Below are 23,227 nucleotides of genomic sequence, written 5' to 3' on the forward strand. Positions count from 1 at the left end.
GGCCCGGCCACTCAGCGGCCTCTGCGCTCGCCCCTCGCCCCCTCCGCCGCCCACTCGACAGTCCCGGGACGCGGGGACGCCGAGCGCACGGCGCCGCGCGCCCGCTCTCCCCACCCCGGAGCCTGTCGCGCCCCGGGCGCCGCCAACTGGCTGCTTCTCGGCCGGCGCCGCGGTCGATAACAGCCTCGGGGCTGCCTCCTTCTGCTCGCGCTACCGTCGCCTTCCCCTCGCAACTCTCCGGTTACGGTGCCACCTCCACCCCAACGCTCGCGCAGCCCAGCCACCCCCGCCCTCGGCAGGACGGCACCCGGGACAACGGCGGTGTCCGCCGCCCCAGCCTCCGCCGAGGGCTGAGGCCCGGGGGGGCTGCGCTGGAGGCTGGAGGGCTCCGAGCTGGGCCCAGGATCTGAGCTGCGCCAGACCCGCGCGGGGGACGGTGGCCTCGCGTGTCAGAGCTGCCCATTTCTGGTTGTCCTTAATCCACTTTTTAGAAATTTGTGACAGCCCTCAGGGCCGTTTTTGCTGCCTTTATGATCTTTGAGCATTGCCAATTGGACACTTGCTAGTGAAGAGGAGGTGGAGGTGGGTGGGTGGTGAGCTACTATAAAGTATTTTCGAAGATACATGCAGTACGCAAGACCGTAATTTAGATGTTAGAATAATAGAAGGGAAAAAGGAGGCGACCATCTGATGTTTTTTCATCCAGAGAAGCCAAGTGGCTCAAGTCCAAGTTTTAGGCTCCAGAATCGGTTGGATGGGGTATTTGCAGCGCTGAAGATGAGAAGAAAAAAAGTTGATTACGCACGATTAGGGAATACAATTCTGTTCCTTAATGTAAGCCGGTTTCTACCTTAGAGGTTTTGTGAAAGCTCATCGTGTTGTCAGAAAAGGTGATAAACCAGAGGATGACCTTTCTGCCAGTGACTTGAGAACGCTTTTTGTGTTTTGTGTTTTCGCCCTCCGGAGCACTTGCTTCCGGTGAGGCCAGGAGAAAGGTTAAATAGTGGCCTGTTTAGTTGAACCTTCTCAATTTAAGCGTTTTGCAAGCTGCAAGATTCAGACATAGCGTCTTCTCTGAAGCCTTCTTACCTCAAAATGTTGCCCCTTGTGAGAAATAATAGGTGTCAGAATAATACACCAAGATAATTACTGACATAACTTTTAACAGAATTGAGACTAACTTCCCATTTCATATAGTTTTAAAATTTGATATTATTACTATATTGTTTATTGAATTTAGAAACAATATTTCAGTACAAAAGTAGCTTTTTTTAAAAAGAAAAGGATTGGGTACCGAAATCATCAAGACAGTGCAACTGAGTATGTAGCATTCAAGTTATCAAAAATGTATAGGAAAAAATTTTCAGAAACATGTTGTACTTTTTGTATTAGCTGTTAATATTAAAACAACTTGTCTTATTGAGGTATACTGAAATGTTACATAACTATTAGAAACGTTTGTTGTATTTCATTCCTTCTCCTCTTAGAAGCAGTGAACAGTTTAAATTACTGTAACTGGTGCAAAAGAGGAAAGTGTCAGAAGGCCTCAGTTATCAAAACAGGCAATTTATTCACCTACATTATCACATTAAGCTAAGAAGCTTAGCCTGATGCAGTCTCATGCCCATCAGGAGGAAACACATGAAGGCTGGGAGAGCTTTTCTTCCCTTACAGTTACCTCTGCCCCAGCTGAGTTCTACATAGGATGTCTTACTGTATTGAGTGGACAGGTGATGGGGGAGGAGCTAAATGGAAAACCGCTGTTTTATCTGGATATTATTTATATATATTTTATATATTTTTATTTTAATTTCTGTAAGTTTAAGGTAAATCTAAAGTATCCATGAAATCCACATCACTATTTTAGTAAGTGAAAATTTGACTGGGGGGGGGAATGCCTCTTTTTAAACTGCCTAAGTGACATGGCCTGTTTTTGATACTTTCCCTGGAGATCAAAAATGAAGTATCATGTCACTTCTCGTCATTGCCTCCCTCGCCTGGTACAATGCCTGTCATGTTGAAAGCAGTCAACAAATAGCCTTGAATAAACAACAACGAAATGATTCAGAGGCAATCTCTCTGAAGTTGTCAGAAAGTAGTTTTTCTATTAAAGCTATAGAAACAAATTGTAAGTAATCGTATGAAAAGTCTAGATCCTAAAGAAGACAGCAAATTGAAAATGATTCTAGACACTATGGCAGTTTAGGAGGGGTAAGCTCTAAAAGCTTGGATAGCCTTGGTTGGGTGGGAAGTTGAAATTAACTGTACAGTTCCCTTACAGGCACCGGGAAAAGGGCCACTAGTGTGGCAGGCACACAAAACCAGGCTTCTCTCCTTTTCACAAAGCAGAGAGGAATGCCAACCTTCCCTACCCCCCAGCATTATTCACATCTCTGATGGCCCTGCCCTTTGTGGATTCTGTTTCTCTTGGAAGTTGCCATTTACCGTCAGATTTTCCAAATTTTACCCATAAAACATTGGCCAGGGTTGGGACCAGAGGATGGGGGTTGGGGGTTGGGAATTAGAGTGAGTAACAAACAGAATAGGAAAACAGGGTGGTTTACCCTGGCCTTGCTTCTGTATCTGCTGTCAGCAGAGATGACCCTGAATATAAATTACTTTGTGCCCTTTGCTGAATTAACTGCAATTTAGGAGTAGTGCTTACCCTGGTATCCTTGGAAACTGGAGATAATGATTCTCATTACAGTTAGTTTCTATATTTAACAACGTGGATGTGTGTGGCTCTCTAGGCACTTTTTCAATTAGCATAATGTTTGCATTTTAGAAAAAATAAACTCCTATCTCTTTGGAATATGTGTACATAAAAAATATATGGGATGTACATATATTGTATGAGAGTCAAGTATTTGGGGTAAGTTTCCTTCCTAGTCTACCAAAGAAGAGAGAATACAGAGCTGCTGCTATTTGTGATCATTGCAGAACATGTTTATCTAGTTAATTGATTAACTGGTCTCTTCTAGTCCCTCCCTCTCCCTCCTACTACTCTCTCCACTCCAGCTTCTTTTGTGTCTTATCTGTCTTTTGATCCCTTTAATTACTAGTTAGCTCATTTTCCATAAAGTAAGATAAATTCAAAGGGTAAAATTTGTAAGGTGGGTAATTAGGATGCAGAATAGAGGGAATGACGGTAATCTGCAGGCATGCTTGGTTCAGGGAACATACTAAGCATGGCTTATGTGTTTTCCAGAAACATTATGGCAGTCGCTGTGTTAACTTTGTTGAATACGGTAACTGAAGTTTTCCCTTTTAAGTGCTAACATTTAAAATTGTTTTAACTATTTTTATACCTTTTAATTTGATAATAATTTCAAAGTTACAGAAGAGTTTCAAGAATAGTACCAGAAAGCTCCACATACCCTTGTTTAATAATTTTGGTTTTCACTTTTCTAAAATGTATTCCTTCCCTGCCTTCACCTTAGGCAGGTGCCATGAAACATTTATTATTAAGTTGTGTGCTCATATGGTTCTGAGTTTGCTTATGGATTTACTGAAGTCATTTCAGAGAATCATGAAGATTGCAAAGCTTAGAGATCATTTAGGCCAACTGTCTGTGGCATTTGTAGATGCAGACATTAAATCTCCAAGAGTTGCTACCAGTTCTATGTCCTTTTTCCAAATTAACCAATGTGACTTCAGCTTCTGTGGTACAAATGTTAAAATGTCTCCCTTTCCTTGCAAACCCCTCACCGCATCTCTCTAGCCCAATGAAGTCCTTTAGCAAGTCCATTAAACTTTATTGTTGTTGTTTAATAAGAGTTAACACAGCTCTGAAAGTAAGGGAAACAGCCTTTATATAATGATTTCACAATTTTCAAAGGGTTTATAGTTTGGGCCAGATAGTTACAACCACTCAACACGACTGTTGTAGCACAAAAGCAACTTTAGATAATTTAACAAATGGGTGTGACTGTGTTCCAATAAAACTTTATTTATAAAAATAGTCAGCAGGCCAGACGGCCCTTGGGCAATAGATTGCTGACCCTGGAGTATGTTAGAAGTTAGACCATTAGAATATTGGGGTTTTACTCATGGTTTTGCAGTCTTTATTATTAATAAACACCTCTCAGAAATGATTGCAACCTCTTATATTCCACAGTGATTATTGAAGATGTTCAAGAATTCAAAGAATTAGTCTACAAACTTAGGGATCAGTTTAGGAGATAGAAAATTACGTTTTCCTTCTTTTAAGGATATCTTTAAGGATAAAACATATAAAACCTCATACGTGGATTCTCTTGTGATCTACCATTAATTCAAGGCCATTGCACGTTCAAGGATGGAGACTGAATGGGGCTCTAAGTTGTTTTCCATCATGAAATGAATTTGAGCCCCACAGAGAAAGAACTGTGTTTTTGTTATTGGTAAACTATCATTTTTAAAAATTATGCAGGACATTAAAACTTTTTTAGAAAAAACTACTAACAAATGATCTTGAGAATACAAGTGTTACCATCTATAATTATTAAAATAGTTTTAAATGACACAGAAAGCACATCCATAGAAGATGTACACATGCTAAATGTTTAATGCCTAAATACTTAGAAATTATTTCTTGTTGACAGTTGATTTAAAATATATTAGTTCTTTAACTTTTTTTGATATTATCAAATACTTTCAAGATTTTTAATTGTCCAAATAGAGGGATAAGAACTCAACATTTCTTCAGATCTAAAATTCAAATGTATAAAATGTGATGTACTCCAAATTCTTGACCTATGTACCATTTGACTTTAATATAAATGGTCAGTGGGAAAGGAGAAAAAAAGACTCTGCTTAATGCTTTCTTGGTTCCATTTAGTGTGTCAGAAAGCTTTTTAATTTATATATTGGACAATGCAGCATTACTGTTTGCTATTAAATCCTATTAGAGATGACATAGGTAACGCAGTTACCATGGTACTTAGCATGCAGAGGTGCTCACTAAAAGTCGAATGAATTAATGTGTTTGATTTTTATGAAACAATTGTATAATGTAAATAGGTAAGAGAAGAGGGTCTAGAAGTCAAAACTCAATTTAAAGTTTGTTGTGGAGAAAAAAAGTTTACTTTCAAATGCTTACTGAGAATGCCGTGTCCATGCTGTCAAAATAAATACTTGCTCAAGTGTTTCCAGTAATTAAGCAGAAGCTGAAGGGGTGGTTTCTTAAGTCAAGATAATTGTCTCTAGAGAAGGTGCATTTCCGCAAGGTTAGAAAGAGGCCAGCTTCAGAGGGTTTTGAGCAGGGTTCATTCAAAAGCGTTTATTGAACCTTTGTTATGTGCTAGGCACTTTTTCCCCCCGAGATGATTTAGAGGAGAACTGAATAGACATCTTTTCCTCACAGCTAAGGGGAAAAATTGCCTCTGGAAAAGCAAAACAGAACAAAACTAAAGCCTTTCCTCCAGCTTGCGCATGAGGAGAAGGGTTGGTAACTTTCAAAATGCGGCTTGCATGGCACAGGGGCAGGAAGGAGAAATGGAAAATGAAACACCCCAGTCCCGGGAGCCTGTGAGTTGGTTGCTGTGCCAGTGTTAAATCAGAACGATCAATACAGCAGGTGAGACGAGCTGACGGAGAGCGCTTCACTAGTAATGCCTGGCTAATCATATTATCGATCTACCACATGTAAACATCTCAGAGCGAGATTATGACCGGTAATTTTTGCCTCAGCTACGTGCTACGTGGTTGTTTCAGTTGCCTCATTTCTTACCTAATGCTCGGGCAACTTTTACTCTGCTCTCAGCTTAGGGCCCGTGACTTGGTGAGTAAATGTGAGAACTTCCTGAACACAACTCATTGAATCCATGAGAAGACTGGAGAACCTAGCTTAGAAAATAAGCAGAAACCAAGAGAAGATGGGTGAAGTAGAGCTGATGTCATACCGTTGGCGGGAGCTGCTGCCCTAGTGGCCAGCCATCCCGAGCACTGGAGCCACCCCTGCTCCCTGTGTCTCCATAAGGATGGTTCTGGGAGCGTCAGCTGGCTGACCTGTTGTCGTGCCCACACCCCAGGCAACAGGGTTTATTTAGCAAGAGCAGGTGTTTGATCTCTTTGGCCTCCGTGGTAGGAAGAAGTGCCAGGAGGACAAAAACCAAACAAACCAAAAGGACAAATATTCCAGAGATTAGTATAGATGGAGAGTTCTCAGTGAGAAGATTCTCAGTGATCTTTGTTTCATTTGTTTTTCTTTTTCATCTTGATGGAAAATTTATGGTTTTTCTTCTCAGAAAAATGGAACCAGGACTTACATGTTGTAATTTATACTGCTGATTTCATGCATTTTGACTGTTGTATCACATCTCTCAGCCTTCTTTCCTCTAGGAAGTGGTGAGTTCGTGGGTCCCCTGAGACTCCAACATTGTGATGACTGGAGAAATACTATCTCATCTTACTTGCAAAAGGATAGATTTGCCATAGATTCTTAATGTTCTCCGTTGGGCAAACAGTTTTACAAAGATTGTTTAGAAAGATAGTCTTAATAGTATGTGGAAGCCTACGATTTAATATTACCATGTAGATATATAACAGAGAATTAATAGTAAAAGCATAACATAATTGAATTAATTTCTTTAATAGTCCATTAAACATTGTTGAAATATTTTTCTCTAATTCTTTTAAGGGTAATTTTGTGATATCTTAATTGTTATCTCAGTCAAATGCTGAGAATGGAAAAGGGTGGAATTTGCAGGGCAGGGGGTGGGGTGAGGGCAGCTGGGAGGAGGTAGATGACCTGATTTCTTAAGAAGCATATGTTAGCAATTAAGTAACCGGCTATGATTGCCTGAAATTTTTCCTTTAAAATTAAATCACATTTGAAACATTTGTGTATCATTTTTCCTAATTTGACTTTTCATCTGACTATGACTTTTAAATTCAATTATAAATATTTGTGCCAGAAATGTTAAAAATCCATTTTTATTTGGGAGACACTGGAGCAAAAATATCTGCTGCATTTATCATCTAAGCGCTTCTCTGCACTCTAAAATGCATACTTGATGGTAGTTCATTTTAGATATGTTGTTGATTACATTTTTAAATGCAAATGAAAGAGAAGTGCTTTTACATATGACTGAGCTTTATTTCTTTGCCAGTATTTCTCCATGGTGTCCTGAAACTTCTCCTCATGTAGAGTGTCAATTAAGCTTTCCTGCTATACTTAAACTATTTTGACCTCTTTGGATTTATTCACTAGCATCGCCGCCCTAAAGGAACAGAATGGTCCAGATCAGTTCGTCAGTAAAATAAACACCAAGCAATAATCAAAAAACCTTTTTCTCTACATCCTTTAAAACCAAATATCCAAAGAGTACAATAGTTTCAAGGTAATTTGTTTATCTTCATGGTCATCTTATAATAGATACAGTCCTTGTAAAAAGCAGTTCATATATTTCCAAGAACTTTATAGATTTATTTGATTATAACTCGGTGAAATTTGGCAGACCAGAATGCTTTGTAATGCTTATCTATTTTCTTATATATATAGATAAAATTAAATTTCTGACTCTGTTCATTGCATTATGTAAAAAATGGATTTTCACTGTATTTGAATGAGTATGTTTAGAATGAGGTGACTGAAAACTCAGACTAGATTGTGTCCCTGATGGTTTTGGGGGCCCAAAGGTCATCTCAGGAGAGGTAGTAGGTGGCTGAATCTGAAGTGTGGCTTTTCACCAAATTGGTAGGGATGTGAGAGATGGTGCAACTTAAAGTACAGTCTCTGTAATGTCTGTATAATTCACATTGGGCATATGATAGTGGGAAAAACAGCCTGCTCCAAAACAGCTGATGCTGAGCCCTAATGAGAGACACCTGGTACCATTAACTGACCGAGAAAAAGATTTCAATGTTATGAGCCTCAAACTGTAAGTCCCAAGCCTGCTCTGAATTGCAGGGACTAATATGTGATCAGGTTTTTTACTTGGTGGCCAACTCCATGTGACATGTTGTAGGAAGAAAGGCAGTAAGGGATTTATGTGCTTAACTATGACTAGTGATTATACAGGGCACCTCCAGGGAGGTCCATTAGTGTGAAGGGATGAAGGGCAGAGACCAGCTGGACTTAATCAAGGTTTTAATTATAGCATATTTTTAATGAAATGCAGCTTATTCCAGGACTAGGACATACTAAAAACTATGATACGCAGAACTGAGAGCTGTATGTCAGTTGGAGGGTGTGAAGAGCAGTGATTCATTTGTAGGCCCCCATAAACTTGCGTTTTAGCAAGCAATTTTCAAATCCAAGAACTGAATGCATTTCAAACCATCCATAATTTATTGAGTACCTCTCTAATTTATTCATTCATTCAGAAATATTTGTTAACGGCTCTTAGAGTTTACATTCTAGTTGGAGGATAGGAAGGACAAATAAGAGACACAGTAGCTTATATAATGTGTTAGAGGGTCCTAAGTATCATGACAAAAAAGCAAAAAGCAGAGCAAAAATGATTGGGAATGCCAGTGAAGTTTTCCTTTTTTAGTTTTTAGATCGCCATAATAAGTCTAGTTGTCATCTGTCACCATTCAAAGATATTACATAATTACTGACTATATTCCCCACCCTGTACTTTGCATACTTGTGACTCATTTATTTTGCAACTGGAAGTTTGTACCTCTTAATCTCGCCCACCTATTTCTCTCCTCCCCCCACCAGCCTCCCCTCTGGCAACCACCTGTGTGTTCTCTGTATCTAGGACTATTTAGTTGTGTTGTTCATTTGTTTTGTTTTTTAGATACTACATATAAGTGAAATCACATAGTATTTGTCTTTCTCTGACTGATTTATTTCACTTAGCATAATGCACTCTAGGTCCATCCATGTTGCTGCAAATGGCAAGATTTCATTCTTTTTTATGGCCAAGCTATATTCCATTGTATATATAGACCACATCTTTTTATCCATTCGTGTGTGTGTGCGTGTGTGTGTGTGTGTGTGGTGGGATGGTCAGGGAATTTAAGCAATGACTCAAAGATGCTGAGGGATTGAACCATGCTTGCACTGGGAAGAAATGCATCTCAGGTGGAGGGAACCATCAGTATGGAGGCCCTGAGGCAGGAGAGTGTGAGCATGTTAGAGGAGGAACAAGGTGATTTTGGCTGGAGGGGTGTGAGCAGGGGGAAGGGACGTAGGTGACAAGGTCAGAGAGGTGCAGAAGAGGTACAGATTATGGGGCCTCATAGGCCATTGTGAGGATTTCGGCTTTACTTGGGGTGGAACGGGGATCCATGGCAGAGTGCTGGGTGGCACAGTGACATGCTGTGACTTACGTTTAAAAAGATCATCCTGGCTGCTGCGTACTCTGGGCTGTCCACTTCATCAATCCAGGTGAGAAATGATGATGTGTCAGACCATGGTGGGGACAGTGGGAAGGGAGAGAGGTTGCCAGCTTCTGCATTTATTTTTAGAGACAACAGGATTTCCTGACAGACATTTGTGAGTTGTGAAAGAAAGGAAGGAGCCAATCGATTCCAATGTTTTGGCCTGAGCAACTGGACGAATGGAGATGAGCTGAGATGCACAAGATGTAGGTAGAGCGGAGCTGGGTGGGGATGGGGTGACCGTAGATCACCAGTGTTATGTGGACATGGAAACAGAGCTGCTGAGTGAGCAGTTGCGTAGATGAGTGTGGCATTGGGAAGAGAGTCTGGGCGGGAGGAGTAAATTTGGGAGTCCTCAGCGTTTAAATCGATTTAAAGACTTAACATCAGATACATTTGTCCCAACAAGAGAGTGAACGTAAATTGAGCAGAGACGAGGACCAAAGGTGACCAGCACTGAGAGTTGAGGAGATGAGTAGGAACCAACAAAGGAGACTGAGAAGGGACGACTAGTGGAGTGGAGGAAAACTAAGAGAATGTGGGGCCCTGAAGCCTGGGGAGGAGAAGGTGTCAAGGAGGAGGGAGCACTCGATGTTGACAGATAGGCTCATATGTCAAGTAAGATAAGGACTGAGAATTTAACAATGTGAGATTGAACTCTTGTTTTAATTTATTACTGACTATGCTCTGAAGATCCCCGAATTTTATTTTTAAAGTTTTACTAAAATGAAACACATATACCGACGTGTGAGTCGCTGCGATATCTGGATTCCTTCAATCCAAATTAAAAAGACCTTATTCTATTAGATAAGCTTAACTTTCTTATTATCTGAAGATTACCTGTAGAAGATTTCGTGAGAGCAGAAACCCTGTCTGGTTACAGTTGTAGCCTTGATGCCTGACACAGAGTAGCGTTCAAGACATACTTCTCTTAAAGGAATGGATGCCCACTGAACTTGTTTAATTGAGCCTTTTGTGATCGCAGTAGACATTTCAAGCTTCAAAGAACGTGAATCCTTTATGAGAGAATTACCTGCTTAGTTTTTTATTATTTGATCACTCAGATGTTCGTAAATGAGTTTGTAATATTTTTCTTTTTTTTTTAATATTTCAGCTTTTTTTTTTAAACTTTGGGTTTATTTACTTATTTATTTATTTATTTATGGCTGTGTTGGGTCTTCGTTTCTGTGCGACGGCTTTCTCTAGTTGCGGCGAGCGGGGGCCACTCTTCATCGCGGTGCGCGGGCCTCTCACTATCGTGGCCTCTCTTGTTGCGGAGCACAGGCTCCAGACGCGCAGGCTCAGTAGTTGTGGCTCATGGGCCCAGCCGCTCCGCGGCATGTGGGATCTTCCCAGACCAGGGCTCGAACCCGTGTCCCCTGCATTGGCAGGCAGATTCTCAACCACTGCGCCACCAGGGAAGCCCCCCAGTTTGTAATATTTTTATGGTTTCAAATTATTATGGGCCAAGTTGTACCCTTTCCCCCCCCCATTTCATATGTTGAAGTCCTAACCCCTAGGACCTCAGAACGTGACTGTATTTGGAGATAGAGCCTTTAAAGAGGTAATTAAATTAAAATTAGGTCATTAGAATGAGTCATAATACCATATGATTGGAGGAAATTTGGGCACACACATACAGAGGGAAGACCATGTGAAGACACAAGGAGAAGTCAGCCAAGGAGAGAGGCCTCAGAAGAAACCAAACCTGCTAAATCTTGATCTTAGATTTCTGGCCTCCAGAACTGTGAGAAGATAAACTTCTGTTGCTTAAGGCACCCAGTCTGTGGTACTTTGTTATGGCAGCCCTAGTGAACTAATACACAAATATAATAATCAATTGCCTCTTTTTTTTCTTTCTGAATATTGAAATGTAATCATTTATAATAAGGATTTAGATGACAACATTAATTTTATAACCCATTTGAAAAGTTAAAAGATTAAGAACAATTTAGAATATGCAAAATATTTGCCCTAATATATAAATATAAAATAATCACTAAAAAAATGAGTGAAATGCATTTGCAGGAAGCACTCAAACTTAGCCAGCATTGCCCAGAGCTGCTATATTCCATTTTAAAAGTTTTCAGCTAACTAAAATCTCCCCTTATAATGCTAAAATTTTTACCCATTTTAGATGAAAAAAAAGAAAGACTTTCTAAAATATTCAACTCCCCCTTCCTTGCCCCGGTCTTCTTAAATAGAATATGGTGTACATAATTTAACTTTAATTTGAAGCTGTCAACCTGAGATGGATACATGTATGCAGTTAATATCCAAAAATACCCAAGACCCTTGAAGTCTTTGGATTTTGCATTCATTCACTGAAAAAGGCCAAGGAAGTGTGGAATTTGTAATTTTGCCTAGGTGTTCTTCTGAATCTCAGACACTGAGAATCTGGGAAGACTCATGAATGAACCACTTCGGTGGAAATGCCTAGCTAGACATCTGCATCTCAACAAAGCTTTGTTTTTCGTTACTTACCACTTCTGAGCTTACTTTCTTGAAAAGATCAAACAACAAAAATCCTTCATTGTAGAAATAACCAGAGATGAGAAAGAAAACTTTAGCTACAGGTGAATATTAGTTTAATTTGTGGTTTGGGAATAGTCTCTGGAGCAGGTGATTTTTAAATGTTTTTATTGTGATAAAATATACGTAACATAAAATTTTGCCATTGTACCCATTTACCATTTTGACTGCATTTTAAGTGTGCAGTTCAGTGGCATTAAGTACATTCCCATTGCTGTGCAACCGTCACCACCATCCACCTCCAGCAATTTTTAATCTTCCCAAAATGACACTCTGCATCCGTTAAGCAGTAATTCCCCATTCTCCTTTTCCCCCAGCCCCTGGCACCCACCATTCTACTTTCTGTTTCTATGACTTTGACTATTCTAGGTACCTCATATATGTGGAACCATGTATTTGTCTTTTTGTGTCTGTTTATTTCACTTAAGCATATGTCTTTAAGGTTTATCCATGTTGTAGCATGTGTCAGAATTTCATTCCTAATGATCTATAATATTCCATTGTATTATGCACCACATTTTGTTTATCTGTTCATTTGTTGGTGAACATTTTGGTTGTTTCCACCTTTTGGCTATTGTGTATAATGCTGCTGTGAACATTCGTCTGCAAATACATGTTCAAGTCTCTGATTTCAGTTCTTTGGGTATATACCCAGAAGTGGAATTGTTGGATTATATGGTAATTTTGTGTTTAATTTTTGAGGACTGCCATGCTGTTTTCTTGGAGCAGGTGATTTTGATGGAAGTGTGATTCCAGAGAAGCCTGTATATACCCTTGTAAACATATCTAAACTTGAAGGTCTCTGGAAGTGTCTGTGAGGTCCATATCAATGTCCCCGGAGTAGTTTTTAACTACCTTGCCCTTTCACAGTGCAGCAGGAAAGCTGGTGGTCAGGGAATTGTGAGTAACTCCATTTTGCCCATGCAGTAGCTTTCTTCATTCCTAGGGACTGTGTCCCTCATGAGAACACTGGCCATCAGGTACGGCCAAGGCAGAAATGTTGAGGGCTGCTGGCCTACTGTACGTAGTCTAAAATTCAACAACAATTTTTGGGTAACCAGAGCACTAATGATAACTGGTAGAAATTTTATCTTTTTAAAGAGCAACATGTTATGAGTTTAAATGGTACATATACTGGGTAAACATGAGCTGGTGGCATGAGCTGGTGGGGAGAAGTCGAGGAAACATACCTGTGTCTGTGGATGCGTCAGTATCCCACGGTGTTAATCATGAGCTAGGTCCTTATACACAGCACAGGGAGTGAACACGATTCATGAATGAATACCAGGGTATTTGTTTTTGCCTGCAGATCTAGAGTAAGTGACAATGGTTTCAGGAACAGAAAACAAAAATCAGTACATTAATTGGCGGAGAGAAACAAGTAGGAAACATGAGATGCAGCTCACACATTGAGCAGAGAGAGAGACTCAGTCCAAGCATTGATGACTGTCTTAGTTCTGTACACAATTGCGTAGAACTTCCTGTTTGCATTAATGAATACGTCTACTTATAATTAGGTGGTACTTGTATACTATTGTGCTCTTATACTGTGCCTTAAGCAGTAGTAGGGCCCGTCTTTCGTCTGTGACCTGCCAGTTTACAACTACGTCAAATTTGCTTTTGCTGCAACCGAATATAGGTACTATCACTGCAATTACTGGCCGGCGGGCTGTGCTAGTGCTGTTGATAAGTGCAGTGTAGAGTAAGGGTATGACTTGCTGCAAGTAAGAGGAACAAGGCATACTGTAATTCAAGCTGAGATCAAAGAAAGATTGTGTGTGTGAGAAGTTTACTTCATGAATATATGACAGTGAAGTTATAAAAGAAAATACTATTATAAAAGAAAATACTGACTCACCCTTCAATACCCAGTACAGAAGGGTGAGTCAGTGAATAGTTTAATACCTTTGCATGTTTTAATAGATACTGCGACTCAGTGCTCTACTGCAGTAATTATTGCTGGTGCTAATGTTGTTTTAAATCTTTTAATTCATCCCTTCAAGTGTGGCACTGTAAATTCTATTCTGATGAACATCATAAACACAAACTCTGGAATTATAGCTTTGTCCCGTTCGTTTCTTTCTCTGGAGTACTATAGAAGTGTCAGATAATTTACATGAACCTAGAAATATTGGTTTAATTTTTAAATATGTTATATGTGCTCTGTTATAAGTGCCCTGGTCATTTGGTACTCAACATGTAGCTGCTAACCCCGGGAGATAGTTTTAGAAGGTTATCTGTTTCCATGGAGAAGCACACAAGAAGCACTGATTTTTCTACTTAATAAATCAGAAAGCTAATGTTTGGTAGTGAAAAAAAAAATTCTCTCAGTATTGTCCTCTTTGATAATTCTGAGTACACCAGGTAATATGGGATTGATCTAATGACATTAAAAAATACACTACAAAAATTCTTTCTATCTGATCTTATATGTGTATTTTTAAATGCTGAAATAACCAAAATACAAGTGGGATTTTTGCTTACTACGAATACATAAATACATACATATATAAGAAAGATGAGTAGTTACACTGAGCAGAATAATCATTAAGGCCCTTCCAGTTCTAAAATTTGGGTTCTGACTAATGAAGGGGATGTTTTCAGGATTTGAAGTCTCTGCTTGACCTTCCCCCAATAGTAGACAACCATTATTTGGGAACCGGGTAGAACTTTGCTGAAGGTGTATTGTTCGCACCAACCTGCCTGATTCAGAGGAGTCGGTCATGCCTCTCAGGGCCAACCCAAAGAAGGGCATGTGGAATTGGAAAGGAAGGGGACTGGAGTTGAAAAGACCCAGGCATTGTTGGAACTTGAGTTGAGCTGTAGCCATGTGTGGAAGAGGGGGGACCAGTACAGTTCTGTCTAACAGGGTAAATAAACTCACCTGCCTTGAAATCTGTACAACTTGCTGGCACTGGGAATCTCCTCTACTTTAACTGAGACAGAGGGATCATAGGATTCCATTGAGTAAGCTTTGAAGTGAGGACACTAAGCCAGGGACCAGCCCTGAGATCAGATTCCCTTGTTTAACAGTACTGCTTACTACACTCGGTGAGTCAGGAATTGTCTTTCTCTTTGCCGAGACGAAAGTGGCAGTGAGTTTTTTCAGGGCCATAATCGTGAGACAAAATCTTCGTTTGCCTTTCAAAACTGGTAAATCAGAAGACCCACACATCCCTAATGATTAAGTACAAACATTCGGTGTGTTCCCAGCCTTCAGTTGGGAAAGTCAGAGTTTACACCAAATGTTTCTGCAGAGTAGAGCTTCTTAGGTATTGAGAACAATGATTTGGTTAAATTGCTAAAGAAATGTGGAGAGAGAGAGAGAGAGAGAGAAGAACTTCTAACTTGGAAAATTTTGATAACGGTAGGGATTACAAATTCCCTTTCCGGGACAGATGTATGTTCCGTCACTCTTCATTGCCAGTTTCTACAAGTGAGGGGTCTTCCCGTAAGGGAGTGTACCTGGGCTGTACTGACCTCAAGAATGAGCTTTCCCTCTGCTCCTGAGAAGGCGGGTCAGGAAGTCCCAGTGTCCTCTCCTAATCCTCTTCCCTGCATCACCATCTCACTCTTATCCTCGGAACCCGGAGCTCTCTTCCTTCCCCAACTCTTGAATTGAGAACTCAGGAAAGCCAAGCTCTCAGCACTGAAATATAACCAAATATTTGAATTTTTTTTGTGCCCAAAGTTTGTAAAATGACCTGCTTCCAGGTTATGTTTAAGTTGGTTGGTGGAGGAGGGGTGACAAAAAGAGGACGTCTTAAACCTTGATCTCCAGAACATCCCTCATCACAAGTAGCAGGTAGCGGCCCAGGTGTTGAACACAGAGGGGCCACTGTGTGGGAGCAACCAGGCAAGGAACAGCTGCCCAGGACAAAGAAGCCTGGAAGGGATATGCAGTCGGGGGCACCAGATGTCACACATCCTGGGAGGGCAGGTGGAATCCTTGAAAGAGTTTTGGAGTCAGACAGACCTAATATGTAGATCCTAGCACCACAGGTTATGACTGAATGACATTAGGAAAGTTATTTTACTTTTGGGAGACTGTTTTCCCAACTTTTAAAATTATGATAATAATACCTTCCTTACAGATTGTTGTAAGGTTTAAATGAGATAAACATTTGAAAAGAATTAGCACAATTCCTGGCATAGAGTAAACATTTAACAAAACGCTCCCTTCCTTTAGTTTATTCTTGCCCCTCGTCATCTGACCCCCCCCCCCCACCAGCCCAGTGGTGCCCTGTCACCCCGACCCAGCCTTCACCCTGCTCGAGCTGCAGGCTTATTTCAGAGAGTGTTTCGGGCTGAATTGTGTCTTCCCCCAAGTTCATAGGTTGAAGTCTTAACCTGCAGGACTTCCGAATTTGGAGATAAGGCCTTTGAAGAGGTAATTAAGTTGAAATGAGGTCATTAGGGTGGACCCTAATCCAGTACGACTGGTGTGCTTGTAAGAAGAGGAGGTTTGGTTCTAAAGATCTACAGAGAGAAAACTATGTGAAGATGCGGGGAGAAGATGGTCATCCACAAGCCAAAGAGAGAGGCCTCAGAAGAAGCCAGTCCTGCCGACACCTTGATCTCAGACTTGTATCCTCCAGAACTGTGAGGAAACAGCTGTCTGATAAAGAAGCCGCGAAGTCTGTGGTACTTTCCCAGACCGACTAATACAGGAGTCATCACTGAAGACTTGGGGTGGGAGGAACGTCTGCTCTCATGGCCCAGCAGGTAGGGGAAGAGAATGAGGGCAGCCTCTTGTCTACCCTGGTGGAAGGGAGGTGAGTTTGGATGTTCCAAACTCAAAAAGGCTCCCCTGACACAGAGTAGCTAATTTTTGTAATATTGTTACTTCACAATTTTGTAATGTTGTTTCAGGTACATTAAGCATTAGAAAGGCTTTTGATGGCTGATATGGAGGCCTGACCACCCAGATAACATACGACTTGCATAACCTTTTGGATCATAACCTGTTCTTTTTTTTCTTTTAATTTTTATTAAAGTATAGTTGATTTACAGTGTTGTGTTAGTTTCAGGTGTACAGCAAAGTGAATCAGTTATACATATACATATATCCATTCTTTTTTTAGATTCTTCTCCCATATAGGCCATTATAGAATATTGACTAGAGTTCCCTGTGCTATACAGTAGGTCCTTATCAGTTATCTATTTTATATGTAATAGTGTGTATATGTCAATCCCAATCTCCCAATTTATCCCTCCCCCCACTTTCCCCCCTGGTAACCATAAATTTGTTTTCTACATCTGTGACTCTGTCTTGTAAATAAGTTCATTTGTATCGTGTTTTTAGATTCCACACATGAGCAATATCACATGATACTTGTCTTTCTCCGTCTGACTTCACTTAGTGTGATAATCTTTAGGTCCATCCATACTGCTGCAAATGGCATTATTTCATTCTTTTTTACGGCTGCATAATATTCCATTGTATATATGTACCACATCTTCGTTATCCATTCCTCTGTCAATGGACATCATAACCTGTTCTTAAGGTTCCCGTTCTTCCTGTGTCTTGGTTTATATTGATTGGTTTACTGCCGTTCATTTTTTTTTCTTTGTTGTTGCATTGTGCCATTCTTCAGGAGAAGTTCTCCTTGACCATTTTTCCATGGTTGTTTGATAATTTCTGGCACACAAAACATCTAGTTTAGATCAGTATAGTTTGTTAGACATAAATCCTGGGGTAGAGGCAGGGGGGATGCATCAGACCACCTGGGAAATCCTACTTCTTGCCAAATTACACAATTTCCTCCACTCCTCACATTGAGATGCTGATGCATGCCAGACCCTATCAGAACCTGGACAGGCCTTGGTTGGGTGGGGATGGGGGTGGAGTTGAGAGGAAAAGAGTTCTGGAAGGAGTAGGGAAAGAAAATGTAGTTTTAAAATTCACTGGTTTAGTGTTTTCTCATTATGTTAATTTGCCCACATGGTAATTCACCTGCATTTTTCTGCTTATTCACACTCAAAAGTTCTTCCAGCAATTTATTTCCATCAACTTGGCATTTCACTGTCCGGAAAATTGTAGCACTCCAGCAAGCTAAAAATGCATGGTGTGCTTCTTTCTCTAGGTTGTTTATAAAACTGTTGACACTAAACCTTGGGGAACTCCTACTCTTAAGGTTTCACTGTTTCGTGTTTTATTTATGCTCCATATTCATCTAACATTTATTGAGCTCCTCATATATGGCAGCTTCTATTCGAGGTGTTTTCACTTACATTACCTAGTTTATTCTCAAAACAACTCAATGAGATAAATATTGAGATAAGACTGAGAAGAGAATAAGTGATTAGGCGGAGATAAAACATCAAACTGGACAGAGCCAGGATGCAAACCTCAGTGAAGGACATGGAAAAGAAACAAATAAAAACAATTACAGACTGTGCTAAGTGCTAAGAAAGAAACAGTGTGTGGTGGTAAGGATTGTAGCTGGGTACTGGACAGGAGGACCTCTATGAGAAACTGACCTGCAACTTGCAAGCTGAAGGATGATCAGGAGTGAGCCAGGAGTGGCAGCAGGTGAAGAGGTAACGACACTAAAGTTTAGTGTGTTCTGGAAGGTCAGCCCGTTTGCAGCTTAGTGGGCAAGAGGATGAGCGATGAGAAGTGATCTTGGAGAGGTGGGTAGGAGCCAGAGCATGCTGGCGCACTGAGGCCTGAGTAAGGAGATTGGACTTCAGTGTAAATTCAGTGCAAAGCCACGGAAGGGTTTTTAGTGAGATGACATCAATTGACATTTTAAAAGAAACCATGGTTTTCTTATTGCAGAATGAGTGTTTAAGGAACCGTATGGGGATGTAACAAGGAATGTAGACTGCCTGCCCCGTGTTTGTGGTTGGCACTGTGAGGTCTGGCTTTTATGTAACCGTGAGAACCCACATGGGAAACCATGGGTTTTTGGGTCCAGGTGATGTGAAGCCTTACCCTTATTCTTTGTTTCTATTCTGAAACTGCTCTGCTGTCCTTGACAAAACAGTTCCTACAAACCCACCGATTCTATTTGTAGAATGACTTTTGCCCCAAGTTTTTGTTTTTATTTATTTATTTATTTAAAAAATTTATTTATTTATTCTTGGCTGCGTTGGGTCTTTGTTGCTGCGCTCGGGCTTTCTCTAGTTGCAGCAAGCGTGGGGCTACTCTTCGTTGCGGTGCGCGGGCTTCTCACTGAGGTGGCTTCTCTTATTAAAATGGTCTAGCAGCAGTGTCACCAGTATTCATGGGAATGATTTGATGTATTTCTTCTACTGACCCAATTTGATCTCTAAAACATTAGAAGTGAACTAGTGCTTCTTGGAAGGTAGCTGAAAGGACAAAGGATTCTGCTTCAAGGGGTTTTCACTGGCCGGTTTCACCAAAGAATTCACCGTCAGTTCAACAAAGCATTTCAAAAAGAGAGTAATTAATTCTGTTAGAGTAACTTGAGTACCAAGAATTAGGGAGGGTATTGGTGACCTTGACAGGACTGATAGCAGTGGAATGTTGGGGGTGCAGAACCACTTGGTGGTGGTCGAGGAAGTAACAAGAAATTAGGGGGTATGGGCTTCCCTGGTGGCACAGTGGCTAAGAATCTGCCTGCCAATGCAGGGGACACAGGTTCAAGCCCTGGTCTGGGAAGATCGCACATGCTGCGGAGCAGCTAAGCCCGTGCGCCACAACTACTGAGCCTGCTCTAGAGCCCACGAGCCACAACTACTGAAGCCCACGTGCCACAACTACTGAGCCCGCGCTCCCCAACAAGAGAAGCCACCTCCATGAGAAGCCCGCGCACGACAACGAAGAGTAGCCCCCGCTCGCCGCAACTAGAGAAAGCCCGCGCCCAGCAATGAAGACCCAACGCAGCCAAAAATAAATAAATAAATAAACAAATAAATTAATTAATTAAAAAAAAAAAAGAAATTAGGGGGTAGAGGCAGTGCGTTTGGATGATTGTTAAAATAAGTTTTCCTGTGAAAGGGCCAGAAAAATGGGGTGGCAGCTAGAGACTTGAGGTCAAAGGAGAGATGTTAGGACAGGAGATATTAAAGTATATTTGTAGCACTCTTCCTATTTTCATCTTAATTTTCTGAATCTGAGGGGCTTCTGTTTCTTAATTGAAAATGTTTTACTGTTTTAATGTCCTTGTTTTTTCCATTAGTTTCAACTTCTAAGTAAAATGGCCCCATGAACTCTAGGCTTTTTGAGCAGGGGGATGGAGTCTCATTTACCATTTTATCCTCAGTGGTGTAACTATGGTAGACTCAGTGACTGTTTTTCAATAGATGAGTTAAAGATAAGCAGAAAAAAATAGAGCTTGGCTATAAAGTTATCCTTCAGCTTCACTCATTAGAACCAATTCTTTACTTTTGGTGTTCTTCATTATCAGACTGAATATATGGGGCTAAGATGTATCTGTGTCAGACTGCCCTAGTGGATTTATACAGAGAAGGTACTGTGTTTATGCAATAAAAGTAAATTATTCTTCTAAAGCAGAGTTTGAATTTGAAGGCAAGAAAAAGAAAATTCAGATTAAGAAAAGAAATAAAAAAATCACAGCCGTATACATTTGTGATGAAAATACCCCAAAAACAGATTGTTCTGGAAAAAATTATGTAACTGTTCTTTGCTAATTTAAGGGGGAAAGTACTTTTTTTTTTTTTTTTACCTACTATGAAGGCTTGTTTTAGTATCTGAAGTTTTTTGGATTTTGGATGTACTTAGGACTGAACGTTGAACTAGATTCAAGCTACTGACTAACAGAGGTAGGCTGCTACTTATCAATAGATAACATTTTTGACAGCAAACTCTCAATTGTATAATCACCGAAGCAAAATTTTAAAAAATCAGTTGGTAAAATATAGGACTGGAAAGATCTTTGAGACGAACCTTTGCTTTTAATCAAGATTGAATTTAAATCAATCTAGACTAAATCGGCTCTAATATTTTTAGAACTCTTTAGAAAATAGGGTTGGATAGCATCCTTAGGGAATCATATGGGGGTATATATAAAGTTACTTTGAATAGGATTATTTGCAGTCAAGTTTTTAGAGTATGACAAAGGATTTTATTATTGTTTTCCCTCTAGCAGATACATAAAGTTAGTTTATGTAGTTACTTTGCTAGCTATAATTACAATTTATTAATTTACAGTAAATAATACACTTGGCTTCAGAACTTACACAAAAGATCAACACATGTCTTCTTAGTAAACTATTTTTAGAATAAAATTAGATTCTAGATGCAGGGTGTGATGATTAATTTTATGTGTCAACTAGGCTAGGCTGTGGTGGCCAGTTGTCTGGTTAAACACCAGTCTAGCTGTTGCTGTGAAGGCATTTTTTAGATGTGGTTAACATTTAAATCAGTAGACTGTGAGTAAAGCAGGTTACCTTTCATAATGTAGGTGGGCCTCACCCAATCAGTTGAAGGCCTTAAGAGCAAAGACTGAGGTCTCCTGAAGAGGAAGCATCTCTGCCTCTAGTCTGCCTTCAGACCCAAGACTGCAACATTAACCCTTCCCTGGCTCTCCAGCTTGCCAGACTGCTCTGTAGATTTTGGACTTGCCAGCTCCCATAACCCTGTGAGCCAACCCTTAAAATTCATATTCATTCATTCTCTACTCTTTTCTCTCTCTCTCTCCTTCCCTCCTCCCTCCTGCCTCCTCCGGCCTCCCTCTCTCTCTCTACACACACACACCCACACCCACACACCCACACACACACACCCACATACCCTATTGGTTCTGTTTCTCTGGAGAACTTTATTTATACAGGGGTTGAAAAGCATTCTCTATAGAAGGCCAGATAGTAAATATTCTAGGCTCTGCAGGCCATACTCTTCCTGTCACAACTACCCACTCTCCATTGTAGCACAGAAATAGCCATGTAAATGAATGCATGTCTCTGTTCCAAAAAACTTTATTTACAGAAGCAGATGGCTGGCTATATTTGGATTGAAGACTGTAGTTTACTGACCCCTGGATTAAATGACTGCTTGATAATTCATGCGGAAGAGATAAGTGAGGTATGCCTTTAATTTTTTTTTGTATGCATTTTTAAGGATGTTTACTCAAGTCAGGTTTGGAATAAGAAGCAGTTTTTCATCCTTTTGTATATTAGGGGTTACTACTTTGGCTGACAGTCTGACTCTTCAACTTTGGTTTTACCTGTTTTATTTTTACACCAGAGTTTCTTAAAGATCAGTACTACAACAAAAGTATCATGCATCAACGCTAAACTGATGGCTGACCAATCAGCCTTTTCTCTGATGCCCCACTCTGTTTCTTAGAGGAATGATTAATGAGGGAGGAGGAGGGTTAGCAGAAAGGGTAGCCAGAAAACACAACTGGCCACCCGACCTACCAGCCTTGCAGTTATATTGACACTTCCAGATTCCAAGATGTAATTCTTTTTTTTTTTTTTATAAATTTATTTATTTATTTATTTATTTAGTTTTGGCTGTGTTGGGTCTTCGTTTCTGTGCGAGGGCTTTCTCTAGTTGCGGCAAGCGGGGGCCACTCTTCATCGCGGTGCGCGGGCCTCTCACCATCGCGGCCTCTCCCGTTTCGGAGCACAGGCTCCAGACGCGCAGGCTCAGTAGTTGTGGCTCACGGGCCTAGTTGCTCCGTGGCATGTGGGATCTTCCCAGACCAGGGATCGAACCTGTGTCCCCTGAATTGGCAGGCAGACTCTCAACCACTGTGCCACCAGGGAAGCCGCAAGATGTAATTCTTAAAGGCCTTCATTTTGCTCTTGGCAAAAGGAACATTCTTGCAAACACTGGTAATAATTTATCATTCCCACTTTCTCTCTTCCAATAGACCACCAGTGCCAAGAAAGTACTTCCGTTCTTTAGGATCTTTCAACAAGGCAGAGTTCTTGTTGCCTAGTTGTACTGCACTTAATCTGGGAGGAGTTTTAAGTCCTGCAGGTAGATTGAAAGTTAGAGATCTCTAAAGCAGCATATTATCATTGTTGTCTCTGGAACTGGAAAGAAATTAGGCTAATCCAAGATAAAATTAGGCAGTTAAGTTTTTAAAATGAAAATTAAAATCGTGACCCCTGGTGTTACTATTGTATGTATTTAGATGGTCACCAGATGTATGAAGGGTAAATATTTTAGTGTAATAACAGCAGTGCTCTTATTCCCAAGAGTAAATTGCATCTAATTTTTTTGGAATGAATATAAGATTTAGGCCTTTAAAAAAAAAAAGTCATTGTTCTTATTCATTAAGTTGGGCAGATTGTGTCTCATCCAAAATAGATCTTCTCACTTTTAAGTGAAGTTCTCACATGGGCTGACTGCCGCATTAGGAATGAAGTTTTTATGTCTCCTCGTTACCCTGTGTAAGGATCAGTACCACCATTTTTATCACGTTTCTGGAATGAC

General features: G+C 40.5%; 1 protein-coding gene and 1 long non-coding RNA gene across 3 annotated transcripts in view; both read left to right on the plus strand.

The window, feature by feature from the left end:
- Positions 1 to 23,227, plus strand: part of ZDHHC2 (zDHHC palmitoyltransferase 2) — a 68,285-nt gene that overhangs the window by 310 nt on the left and 44,748 nt on the right. The window lies entirely within an intron of this gene.
- On the plus strand, positions 11 to 22,258 carry LOC309651662. The gene is made up of 2 exons (XR_014258289.1): positions 11 to 9,521; positions 21,767 to 22,258. It is a non-coding gene; the product is annotated as an uncharacterized lncRNA (long non-coding RNA).

This window comes from Balaenoptera physalus (genome assembly GCF_965194825.1).
Source record: "Balaenoptera physalus genome assembly, chromosome: 21".
Classification (NCBI taxonomy): domain Eukaryota; kingdom Metazoa; phylum Chordata; class Mammalia; order Artiodactyla; family Balaenopteridae; genus Balaenoptera; species Balaenoptera physalus.